The sequence below is a fragment of the Prionailurus bengalensis genome, chromosome C1 (assembly GCF_016509475.1).
Source record: "Prionailurus bengalensis isolate Pbe53 chromosome C1, Fcat_Pben_1.1_paternal_pri, whole genome shotgun sequence".
NCBI lineage: Eukaryota > Metazoa > Chordata > Mammalia > Carnivora > Felidae > Prionailurus > Prionailurus bengalensis.
The window spans coordinates 46,362,708-46,375,226 of record NC_057345.1 but is presented as its reverse complement, the minus strand read 5'-3'; positions in this window follow the sequence as shown (position 1 = coordinate 46,375,226).

Below are 12,519 nucleotides of genomic sequence, written 5' to 3'. Positions count from 1 at the left end.
AAAGGGTACATATCTGAGAGGTAAAGAATACACCTTTTAGTCCAACTAGTTCAAGTTTACCTGAACCCAAGCACTGGTGCTTTACCTTTCCAATCTAAATGAATCTTAAAGAAGTGGCAAATTAAAAGGTGTCCTATTTAACTGCTAGGCGGATGCCAAAATAAATCAGGCAGATATATCTGCTTTCATTTTGTGCTTGAGAGCAAGCCCTTGTTGTTTTGACAGTAAGTGTTTTTTTGTTTTACTGAGAATGACAGTAGGAGAAACGCCTCGAATAAAAACTGATTTCATTGAAATCAACCTTCAAAGCTTTGAAAGCTTTTAAAAGGTGTTTCAATTCAAGGCAAATGCGAGCAACAGTGCCTGACGGATTAAAAAAAAAAAAAAAGATCTCAATGGCTTTTAAGCCATTTAGTGACTTGTTCTCAGTATTTATGTTAAAATATGAATGATGGCTGCCATTCTTGTGTTCCTACTCTGTGTCACCCATTTTCCAACTCCTATCTCTAAATCTTTATGCAACCCGCATGAAGAAAGAATGCGGTCCACTTTACAGTCTAGGAAACTGAAAGTCCGCAATGTTATGGAGTGGCTATCGACTAATAGAGCCAAGAGCTCACCCAGAGTCTGGAAGGGTGCCCAGGACCCAATTCCCAAGTCTCTCCTCTAGTCCATGGCTGCTTCTGGCTTCAGGATTTCTGTGATGTCGAAATGCCCAGGCACCAGCGATGAAATCCTTGGAGCCATTCTGTATTCAATTCTAAGTAGTGACTGTTCTATTACAAGAATCACACCATGCGTTACCCTGACTGACGCAGTACGGAAATTGATTCTTAAAAGTGAAATGACTGTCGTTGTTTTCAAACAAAGGAAAAATTCAGTTTTATTCTCAAGAACTGTAATGGCTGTAACCCAAGCCAATGAATATTTAATTTCAAAACAAAACCCTAGCATTCACTTTATCTTCCAGGGTACCAAGATCTGAAGAGGGAGCCTTTTTGAACAGGTTTTCTGCTTATCGTTTGCTGGAGAATATTAATGACTGCCAAGTGGAAAATGTCTAAATATTCTTGCGAGACGGCATCCTCTGGTGACTTGGGCCTTTAATCTTCTGAACACCTCTCCCCACTCCTGTCACTCACGCTGGGGTCGCAGCCTGGAGTGGGGAGCAAGCAGGCGTGGTTGGAGATGTCCACAGTAAAGCGCTAAAGTCCTCTGCTTCTTCTGCTTTTAGCCCTTCTATGGTGCCTCCGCTTTGGGGGTGGGGAGAACCCTGAAATCTGTCTCATTTCAGATTATAAGTCACAGTCACTCACCCATAGCTCAAGGCCATGAGCTTAAGAATCCAGGAACTTGGGGTGCCTGGGTGGCGCAGTCGGTTAAGCGTCCGACTTCGGCTCAGGTCACGATCTCGCGGTCCGTGAGTTCGAGCCCCGCATCGGGACTGTGGGCTGATGGCTCCGAGCCTGGAGCCTGTTTCCGATTCTGTGTCTCCCTCTCTCTCTGCCCCTCCCCCGTTCATGCTCTGTCTCTCTCTGTCCCAAAAATAAATAAACGTTGGAAAAAAAAAAAAAAGAATCCAGGAACTTAATTATTTAAATCATTAAGGAAAGTTGTCTCCTCTTACCTGCCTTGTCCCCTTCATAGAGGGAAAAATAAAGGTGGTCCATGATCCCACGGTCCAGCATATGTCCTCTGGGGAGAAAGCAGCATTGTAGTATAAACTGAAAAGTAAAGGGAACCTTACTCGATGGCTAAGCCCCCTTTCATCAGGAGAGAGGCAAATGATAGCAAAGGCAATCGGGTAGATACTCTCAATAATCTGTTTTTTTGTTTTTCTCTGTTGTGCACTAAACAAAGGTAAGCTGAGGAAGTAGAGAATTTGACGAAATCTTCGCCCTTTGCTTATCATTTGTCTCTTTTCTCACGTAAGTGGAGCACGTTGTCTTTACTGATGAGTCCAGAGAGAGCATCTTCCGCAGAGTGGACCCTGAATTCGGAAAGTCTGAATTAAGGTTCTGGCTGCAGGCGTGCCCGTTGTTTGACCTCAGACAAATCATGTAAGCTCTCTAAAATTCGGTTCGCTCACATGTAAAATTGAGACAATAATATCTACGTCATTGGGCTGTTATGAGAAATAAATTTGATAATTTCGTACCTGGAACATAGTAAATGCTCAGTGCACGTTACCTTTTATTATCAAAGATGGTCTGAAAGCTCTTGTGTATTTTTGTACTTAATTCTTTGACTTTATCCTTTATTCTTTCACATCCATTCTCCCAGCACAGCGCTCTGCTAAGTGTCAGAATGGCAGTGAGTGATTATTATCTCTATTTTATTGTCAAAGAAAAGCAAAGGAGCATACACATACCTCTTTGAAATTTTTTCACTGGCAACATTTGAAGCAAAATGTATCATGGGTGTATTCATGTAACAAGGAGTTATTAAGCACATGCTGTGTGCCAGGTCCTGGGATAAGCCCTGGAGATTCAGAAATTTCTTTTTTAAATGCATCCATGGCTGTCCCTGCTTCCAGAAGCTCAAAATCTGATGGGAAAAGTAGGTTAATAGATGAGTAAATTATAGTAGGATTAGTGCTGGAATAAAGGCACTCGGTAACATTAAGGGAGTGGTGGGGCAAGTCTGTATAAAAGTGTCGATGGCTGTGTTGTGTCCTAGGAAATGAGTAGGAGTCCATCAAGAGGCATTGGCAGCAGATGGAAAGTTTTAGAAGAACTGGCAGGGCCGGGCGCCTGGGTGGGTCAGTCAGTTAAGCATCCAACTCTTGATTTCAGCTCAGGTCATGACCTTTCAGTTCGTGGGGTTGAGCCCCCCATAGGGCTCTGTGCTCAGAGGGTGAAGCCTGCTTGGGATTCTATCTCTTCTCCCTCTGCCCATCTCCCGCTCACATTGTCTCTCCCTCTCTCCCTCTTTCTTGCTCTGGCTCTTGCTCTCACTTTCAGAATAAACAAACAAACAAACAAAAAGAACCGTCAGGGCCAATGAGCATGGGGTGCCTGGAGTGGCTGCAAGCAAAGGGAGAAAATGACTCACTATTTAAGCTGTTGAATGACACAGGGGGGAAAAAAGCAGCTTCTCAATTCATATTTCAAAGCTCGAATAATAAAACATCAAAAAGTAGGGTAAATTATAGCCTAATCTTTCTAATGAATAATCAGAAATTCCTAAATTAAATATTAGCAAGTTAAACCCAGCTGTAAACCATGACTAAATAAAGTTGATTCTTGGAATGCAATTAATAGGTCAAAAGAGCCTGTCTCATCTTAGTGGATGCCAAAAAGGCATCTGATAAAATTCATTATCCTCTGCCATTGGGAACTACAATTGAAGAATTCCCTTCACATGATAAAGAACATCTACATCAAACCAACAACCAAGATGAAATGTAACGGCGAAACCTGTAGTCCTTCCCATTAAAATCAAAGGGAGGTCAGACTGTCAGCTTCTGTCACCTCAATCAGTGCATGCGTTAATATAAGAAAAGGAAATCAAGTATTAAAAATGAGGAAATTATCAGTGTTTGCAGATTATACTTTCTAATGAGAAATATCAGAAACGATAAGAAGCCAATAGAATTAAGAGGGTTAGTTTAAAAATAAGCATATAAAAATCAATATTTTCTATATTGCTAAAAATGGCCTTCTAGAACACTTCATGGTATAAACAGATTCCATTACCCAAGAATAAGTTTAATACTGAAGATATAAGGTCTGGATTTTTAAAAACTACAAAATGTTGTCAGCGGGCACAAAGTAACTAAACAAACTGAGGAAAGAAGGTTCAACATTATAAAAATGTCACTTCTCCCTGATTACAGATGGTCCCTGATTTCTGATGGGTCGACCTATGATTGTTCAAGCTTACCATGGTGAGAAAGCAGTACGCATTCTGTCGAAACTGTACTTGGAGGTTTGATCTTTTCCTGGGCTGGCGATAGGTCGTAAGATGCTCTCTCGTGATGTTGGGCAGCTCAGCCATACGGTCACCAGGGTCGACAACCAATACACGTACAACCATCCTGTTGGTCGTGTCCAGCATGTTATGTAATAAATTACATGAGATTTTGAACATTTTATTATAGAATAGGCTCTATGGTAGATGATTTCTCCAGTTGCTAGCTGCTGTGAGTGTTTGAGCACATTTAAGGTATGCTAGACTAAGCTATGATGTTCCGCAGATCATATGTATTACATGCATTTTTCACTTACGATATTTTCAACTTAAAATGTGTTTATTGGGAGGGGGCGCCTGGGTGGCTCAGTCGGTTGAGCGTCCAACTTCAGCTCAGATCATGATCTTACGGTCCATGAGTTCGAGCCCCATGTCAGGCTCTGTGCTGACAGCTCAGAGCCTGGAGCCTGCTTCCGATTCTGTGTCTCCCTCTCTCTCTCTGCCCCTCCCCTGCTCATGCTCTGTCTCTCTGTCTCTGTCAAAAATAAATAAACATTTTTTAAAAAATACTTTTTTTAAAAAATGGGTTTAGTGGTACGTATAAATGAGGGAAGATCTGTAATTTACAACACTGCAATTCCAAACATAATCTCAATTCTATATCTCCAATCACATATCCATGTTCAGTCATATTCTAATGTGTCTCTGAAAGAGAAAAGCTAGTGAGAATGTTCCAAAAAAAAGTTAATTTAATGGAAAGAAACTCATACTATCAAAAAGATCTCAAAATATAAAGACAAAATAATTTTAAATTATTGTTAAAGGGCCAAAAAAATAGAATGATCAATGAAATGGAATGTAAGACACAGAAGCCCAAGAAATTAAAGTATAATTAATTAATGTGTAATTGAAAGTTTTTGGATCAGTGGAGCTAAAGACTTTTCAAATAAATGAACGGGGGTAATAAAAACTGCTAGAAAAAGATTCCTACCTCACACCATATTGTTAATTAAATTCCACATAAATGAAATATCAAATAGACATGAAAGTGTATTTAAGGGGAAAATATTAATGAATGTTTATGTAGGTGTAAAAAGCCCCCCCCCATAAATATACAGAAAATACATATTTCTAAAAATGTGGATAGATTTAATTTCATGAAAAGCTCTATTTACATAAAAAATGCTACAAAGAACATTAAAAGGCCTTAGAAAATTAGGAAAATATGTATAGCATACCTTATAAACAGAGCTTTACTATCCTGAATATACAGAGAGCTCCTAAAAGCTTATAGACAAAGTTTATAGAAACATTAGTAAACAATATGAACAATTCCTAAAAGAGAAATACAAAGTGATTCATAAATAATAGCTCCATACAGAAAGTAACATGTTTCATCAATAGGGAGTCCGTTAACTAAATGATGGTATTATGTGGCATTTTTTTTTAAAAATGAAACAAGTCTAAATAATTTAAATAAAAAAATATCAAAGGTACATAAAAAGACTGATTTTGGTAAGTTCCTGGGGTTTTTTTTAATGTTTTTTTTTTAATTTTTTTTCATCTTTATTTATTTTTGAGAGAGAGACAGAGTCTGAGTGGGGAAGGAACAGAGAGAGAGGGAGACACAGAATCTGAAACAGGCTCCAGGCTCCAAGCTGTCAGCACAGAGCCCGATGTGGGGCTCAAACTCACAAACCGTAAGATCATGACCTGAGCTGAAGTCAGCTGGTTAACCGACTGAGCCACCCAGGTGCCCCTTTAATGGGCACCTCTCTCTTTTGAGAGAGAGAGAGACAGAGAGAGAGTGTGCATAGGGGAGGGGCAGTGAAAAAGAGAGAGGAAGACACAGAATCTGAAACAGGCCCCAGGCTCTGAGCTGTCAGCACAGAGCCCAACATGGGAGTTGAAATTGGGATCGGCGAGATCATGACCTGAGCTGAAGTCAGATGCTCAACTGACTGAGCCACCCAGGCACCCCAAGTAAGTTCCCATTTCTATTAATAATATAAAAAGTATGCATCTAGGTGCTTATGTATCCATAGGAAATGTTTATTATGGAATTCAGGAAACTTCCCATTCATTTAATAAATATCTATTGAGTACCTGCTATGTGCCAGGCATTGTTCTATATGCTGGGGAAGCAAAGTCTTTGCCCCCATCCATCGGTGTTAGGCACATGCTAACCCGGGGCAGGGGAAGGAGGGGAGGGAATGGGGTGAGAAAACAAACTTCTCATCTAAACCTAATTGCACTTTTTGAAATGTTGCTGCACACTTTATATTTGCAATATTGCTAGTGGCCAAACATATTTTTTAAATGCATACATTTTTGTAATAAATTCACATGAAAGGAGATAATTTTTGTCTCTCAAATTAGCAGTGACAAAAATGTATTTATCCCCAGGTTGGTAAGGATATGAGGATGTGGGCACCCTCAAATACTTGGAGTATTTGATTCAAAGATATTTTTAAATCAAAACCTCTTAAAAGGTGCATAATGTTCAACATGGTAATTCCATGCCTAAAACTGGAATTCATAAGATGAAAATTCCCATAGTAGTGAACAAATAGATATTAATATGCCCTTCACTTATATAATGTATAATAGAGAAATACTGGAAGTCTAAATTACCACTGCTATGAGAATGTCTAAATGTTGTATCTGTAGAATGGGATGCTGTTCCCAAATGGCCAGTGATAAGCTCCTTGAAGACAGGGGCCATATTTCTCATATTTATCTTTGCCAGCAATAAGTAAGATTTATGAATGTGAACTATGCAATCATTAAAATAATGTTGTAAGGGTGCCTGGGTGGCTCAGTCGGTTGAGCGTCCGACTTCGGCTCAGGTCATGATCTCACGGCTTATGAGTTCGAGTCTCGCATCGGGCTCTGTGCTGACGGCTCAGAGCCTGGAGCCTCTTCAGATTCTGTGTCTTTCTCTCTCTCTCTGCCCCTCCCCTGCCCACACTCTGTCTCTCAAAAATAAATAAACATTAAAAAGAAAAATTTTTTTTAAATAATGTTGTAGAACCTGTATTTTATCCCAGGGTTTCCTATGCCACTTTTTTTTTCAAGTTATTTATTTATTTACAGAAAGAGAGAGAGCATGCATGAGCAGGTAAGGGAGAGAGAAAGAGAGAGAGAGAGACAGAGAGAATCCCAAGCAGGATCCTCACTGTCAGCATGGAGCCCTCCACAGGGCTTAAACTCGTGAACTGTGAGATCATGACCTGAGCGGAAATCAAGAGTTGGACGCTTAACTGACTGAGCTGCCCGGGCGCTCTATCTCCGTGCCACATTTTTATGAACAATTCAGTATAGCAGAATGTAAAGTCATCTATACATTATGATTCTAATTTGGTTATATAAATATATGCATTCACATACATTCATACAAAAAACCTACCAAAACCCAGGGAATAGGATTACATATGACTTCCATTTTATTCTTTGTGCTGAATGTTATTTTGTTTTAAATGTTCCCTATGATGAATATCTATTGACTATTTCATATTTATTCATTTTTGAAGAAGAGAGAAAGAGAGAGAGAGAGAGCACAAGCAGGGAAGGGCAGAGAGAGTGGGAGTCACAGAATCCAAAGCAGGCTCCAAGCTCTGAGCTGTCAGCACAGAACCCAACATAGGGCTCAAACCCACGAACTGTGAGTCATGACCCGAGCCGAAGTTGGATGCTTAACCAACTGAGCCACCCAAGCGCCCTAATATCTATTACCTTTTTAAGCATAAAGAAATAAACTTTATTTTAGGAAACAAGGAGCTATTAGACACATATGTCCAATGCAGATAGCATCATAATAGATAATATTTGTTGAGTTTTTAATTTGTGGCCAGATACTGTGTGAAATGCTTTCCTTAAATCATTGCAATTCATCATCCTCACTACAGCTCTGTGAGGCTCCAACTGTTACTGTTCCTACTTTGCAAACTATGACACTAGGTTTTGAAAGCACCCAGGTCACAGAAGCAGCTGCTGGAAGGGCGGAGATTGACACCAGGGTCTGACTCCAGAACCTGGGTTCTTACTTACACCAGGTTGACTCCGCATTGAGCATCAGTACAGTGCCCACTGAACCTTCCAGAGGTGATTTGGTGATGTTGGATGACGGAGAGAGAGAAGAGGGTTTGGAATGAACACAACGGGCTCAAACACGTAAGTAGTGTTTCCCTCTATGCTTCAGACGACCCTGGTGAAGCAGTCGCTAGAGATCTCTTGATCCCCTTCTCAAAGGAAGCCAGTCTTTGGACCCGTTTTGAATGAGTCGCTATCATCCTCCAAACAGGTTCACAGAGGCCTTAGGAAAGACCCGGCACCCTGCCCCGCATGCATTCTTGGAAAAGGTGGGAACAGCGTGGGGAGGCCTGGGCCACGGTGCATCTTGCACAGCCAGTGCGTGCTGGCTCAGCGGCCACGAGGTTCCTCTGGGGAACACCAAAGACGTTTTAGAGATGGCAGCAGCTGGGGACTTGAAAGAGGGCCCACGGGTTCCTGTTCCCAAGCAGCCGCAATCTGCCTTTCTTCTCACGGCTATGGCAATACCATCACCACCCGCCTCCCCTTGCCTCAAAAAGCCATGATCAAGGGAAACCATCTAAGTCAGTCTATGAAACCCATAATTCATGATTCACAATTTGTAACGACACTTTCTTTATTTAGCATATACTTCTTATGTTAGCAAATATAAAAATTAAAAACACGGGGGGGGGATAAAATATAAAAGGTAGAATATATAGATATAAAGCTTTCCTAAGCTTGCTTCTAACTCTGATATCTCTGCTACCCCGTTTTGCCATTCGTTTTTGGATCATCTTGCTATGCTATGGCAATTATAAATACATTTGCTATATTTATATTTGCTATTTATAAGCACAGCTTGTATAGCTAAGCTATAGCATAGCACTTATAAATAGCAATACCATAGCAATTATAAATACAGTGTTAATATGACAACTTTAATATTACAGAGAAAACTAAGTCTTGACCATGCCCTTCCGTCCTTGTTCCTTTCCTAGAGAAAACCAATGAGGCATTCAGGCTACTCTCCTAGAGTCTTCTAGGTACTGACACTCACAAAGGTTTACTACAAGAATACATAGTTTTATCTCTTCGTGTTTGCTTTTTTAATACATAAATAGTGTGCTGGACATGTAAGTTGTTTGTCTTCACTGAACCATGGATTTGGAATATCACCCTTCATGTACACGTAGATCGATATAGATAAATGTGTACGTCCGTGTGTGTCTCTAAAGTGGAGGCACAGTGTCCCTACAGTAAAGTGCACAAGTCTTCAGCGTGCAATTCAAATCCCAGCTGCTCAGTTCTGTCACCTCCTGGCTCTGTGACATTGGGTGAGTTAACTTCTCTGAGCTACCATAGGCTCACCTGTAAAACACAGATGAGAATATCTTTGTAATGAGGAATAAATGAGCCAGCATTCATAAAGTGCCTAGCATATGTAAACTCTGCATTCGTGTCTGTTAAGTATTAATGACGTGTTGGAGGTCCATGGCCAGCGAGAAGCCGAGGCAGATTTTCTCTGGCAGGCCTACGTGGCTGCTGGTGCTCTTTATGCTCCATTAAAATCCTCTTTTGGAAGCAGGGGTGGTCACCCAGCCCACCCTTCCAATGGGAAGCAGAGACCCGACAGACAAGTGGCTTAAAATTCAGCTCTGGAATGAGCTGGTGGGACTTCTCCTTCCCTCCCTTCCAGGGCTCTGCCTGAGCTACCCCACATGGCTAGAGTGTCTCACCCTTTCTTCCAACCCCAGTGGGCTTCTCCATTGCAGGGAAGAGTAAGGTGGGTGTAGTATCCTGGCCTTTCTGCCGTCGAGTACCTGACTCGAGGGGCAAGGGAAGAAGTGCTGCACGACCCATCATCCAACCCCCCTTCCCCAGCCTTTACAAGAAAATTTTGACAATTCCACCTTGAGCACAAATGTCCCTTCTTCTCCATTCCACTACTACTGCAGGTTAAGCCTTCTAAGTGGTCACCTTGACTTTCCTTTTAAACAATGTCTGATAAATATCCAACGCAACTCTGCACTTACTCCATTCCTCTAAGAGCTTCCATGGTTCCATGTTACCTGTAGAATTAAGTCTGGATGACTCGAATATTTCCCCCCCCCCCCCCGGGGCTTTCAAACAGACAAGGAAGGCTTAAACTTACAATGAGTGGCAAGGTTTCTAGAATTTCATCATGAAGCTACACCCTGAGTGGTTGCTGAGTCTCCTCCAGAGGTCCCAGAAGCCTCCTCAAAGTCAGCACCACCCTGTTCGGCCCTGAGCCAGGTGTGACCACAGAGGCAGTTCATTAGCAGTCACGTCCCCACCCGCAAGCGGGGTTCCAAGCTGGCTTTGCTGTCCCAGTCAGAATGGATCTCCTCAGCCCCTTTCTGGTTAGATCCTGGCAGGGAGCACCCAATCCCAGTATTCGGGTTTTAGTTCCAGTATCTGGTGGCTATCCCAGTGCTGCAAGGAGACTGGAGTCCCACCACAGTGCCAGCAGGCCTGCTTGGGGTTCTGACATGCTTACCTGAGCCAGGCCTCTGATTCCCCCCTGAGATTCTGGATTCCATCCTATCAGGATGGAGGCCTGCTTCAAGTCTCTCCTCAGTCTCCCAGAAATCTCCCTCTGACTCATTACTGAGCTAGGGCACACCCAGTTGCCCACTCCCCCTAGACATGGTTATTTAACCTTGGCCACCAGGCCCTTCGAGCTCCTCCCTTTTCCCCAGGCCCCTCTTCTCCACTTCTCCTATGACCAGGTCCTTTTCATAGATGCTGGTGTTTGCGGTGGGGGTTAGCCTATCCACGTGTTTGCTTTGTTGTCACACAGCCCTATGAGATAAGTATTCTCACTAGCATTTTATGAAGAAGAAACTGAAATTCAGGGGCAGGAAACACACTCTCCAGGTAAGTAGGGCAGCCAGAATTGGAACACTGACCCACAGACTCCAAATCGTGCTCTTTCTCCACTCTCTGCTTCCTGGAGAAAGTGAAAGTGGGGTGACTGTCCTCCCCTTTCCACTTGGGACCCACCTGACTTTCAGGAGGCTCCTAGGCCATAGTTGGCTATGATACCTTTCTCTGGTTCTTTCCCTATTTACTTGAACAGAAGATGGAAGGATAATTATCTGTTACATTAGTGTGTGAGACTCACCACTAACAATGCCATGTTATCTCAATGGAAACATCTGGCTTATGGATCATGAGGAACAGGTTTTTATCAAGCTCCGCGTAAGCTTACCCCAAAAATAATATTCTACAAAGCCATCCATGCTCTATGCTGATGACATTTTCGGTAGAGCAAGGATTGCATTTTGCAAACGGTGCAATAATTTGCAAACCAAGTGCTGCACTGGAAGCCATCATCTCAAGAAAAATGTGCTTTAGCAGATTTGTTCTCCACTAAAAGAAAGCTAGCATTGCCAGAGGCCCCAAGAAAGGGGCCAATAGAAATATCTCTAATTGGGCCAGATTCAAGTTAATTTCATTATGGATGCTAGCACTAACCCAACGAATGGTGAGGAGTGTGGCAGCGGGGATTTGTGGGCCTGGAAACTAAAGTAGGGAGTCTCTATCAAGAAAGCAAGAGACAGATTGAGAAGAGCCTCAAGATCACACAAGAAAGCCTGAGGACAAGGGCGCCTTGGCGTTTCGGGCAGTTAAGCATCCAACTCTGGATTTCAGCTCACATCGTGATCTCCCAGTTCGTGAGTTTGAACTTGCGTCAGTGCAGAGGCTTCCTGGGATTCTGTGTCTCCATCTCTCTCTCTCTCTCTCTCTCTCTCTCTCTCTCTCTCTCAAATAAATAAATAAATAAACATTAAAAAAGAAAAAAAAAGCAGAAAGCCTGGGCACAAAATGCCAGGAGGAAGAGTCAGACAGACTCCAAAACTGGGGTGAGCAGAGGGCAGAATGTGGGCAGAAACAGCTGTCAAAGCCAGAATACAAGGCGTAGGTTTCAGAATCAGGGGCATAACGCAGCTCAACGCAAGTGAGAACAGAGCAGTGTTCCTGAAGGAACATTAGTTGGCATCTGTGACCCGTTCTCAGGAGATGGTCGGTACACTAGTGAATCAGTGGGGCTTATATCCTCATGGGTGGTTTAGATGATGTGGATAAATGTCTTTGCTTTCCTACTCGGACTGTAAACCCCTGTGGAGCGGGAACCATGGCATGCTAATCCCATTTCCCTGCATAAAGCACAGTGCCCAGCACATAGTCGGTGAGGAGCAAGGCCTTACTGAACAACTAGGACTGAGAGAAAAGCACAGGGCCGAGGTAGGAGTCCTGGAGTTGAGTGGGTCTGCATTGCTGGGTAGCCTTGGGTACATTACTTTACCTCTCTGAGCTCCAGTTTCTAACTTAAGTGAAGAGGCTGGATGATAAACGTAATGTCTTTCCTATACTCTAAAATAATACGAGTCTATGAATAAGTAAATCAGTGACTAATAAAGGCTGTTTTAACAGGATTACTACCATTCTTACCAACAAGGCGGTATCCAAATAGGACTTCTCTACAGGTGTTCAGGATATCAAATGAATAACACAGCCCTCCCCTTGAAAGGGTGCACACTGGGGCGC